This window comes from Rhagoletis pomonella, unplaced genomic scaffold (assembly GCF_013731165.1).
Source record: "Rhagoletis pomonella isolate Grant_MI unplaced genomic scaffold, Rhpom_1.0 Rhpom_scaffold_00005, whole genome shotgun sequence".
NCBI lineage: Eukaryota > Metazoa > Arthropoda > Insecta > Diptera > Tephritidae > Rhagoletis > Rhagoletis pomonella.
Window position 1 is genome coordinate 21,876,924 of NW_023458559.1, and position 1,120 is coordinate 21,878,043.

Sequence of the window (1,120 nt, forward strand, 5' to 3'; positions counted from 1 at the left end):
GAATATAAGCCCTCGATATGTAAAGTATGCTCGACAATTTATTTTATAAGGAAGCAAATGCCTAGCACCGTCAGCAATAAAAATATATTCAAAATCAACGCGATTTTCTAGCGTCTTGAAATTTGCACTTTAAAGGCCAGTATGCTATCAAGATAAGCAAAAACTCTGTGTAAAATGACGTACAAGAAACGGCTAAGAAATTTTCTTCAGTCAAATTTCCTTAAAGGCCTGTATGCAGCTCTCAAGAAAAGCAAAAACTACATAAGAAATTTTCTTGAGTCAAATTTCCTTAAGGCAGTACGCAGTTCTTAAAGAATTCGTTACGCTTTCTACCACGGTTTTCTTAAGTTTTTTGTGAAAACAGAACACAAGGCAACTCATTTTTGCAACAGAAATATAGTATGTGAAGTATCAAAAATGTCGAAATTTCTCGGACACACACGAAATATTGGTTATTTTTTCTTGACCGTTTTCTTGAGAGCTGCATACAGGGCATTAGGGCATTAGGCAGTACGCAGTTCATAAGAAATTTGCTACGCTTTCTAAAGGGTGTTTTTTTAGACATGTGGCTTTCAAGAGGAAATAAAACGCATATAGTTGAATGTTATGGCCAAGGATTTAGCTTTATTATAAAGATAAGGGGTTGCCATTATGTTTTAAAAATGATTTCTGGCAAGTGACCGCCGCGGCTGGCTCGAATAAATTCCAGCCGAGAGGCCCAATTTTCGACCACTTTTTGCAGCAATTGTCAGCAATAACGCTTCGAATATTCTCTTCCAAGGCGTCAATCATCTCGGTCTTATCTGCGTAGACAAGCGACTTCACATAACCCCACAAAAATAGTCCAGCGGTGTTAATTCGCACGATCTTGGAGGCCACGCCACAGGCCCACGACGCGAGATAATGCGCTCACCAAAAGTTTCCTTCAATAAATTGATTGTTTCGTTGGCTGCATGGCATGTAGCGCCGTCTTGTTGAAACCAAAGATCGTCCACATCAACATCCTCCAATTCAAGCACGAAAAAGTCAATAATCATGGCTCTTTAGCTATAGCTGACTGTAACATTATGGTCGGCTTCATTTTTGAAGAAATATGGACCAGTGATTCCCTCTGCCCATA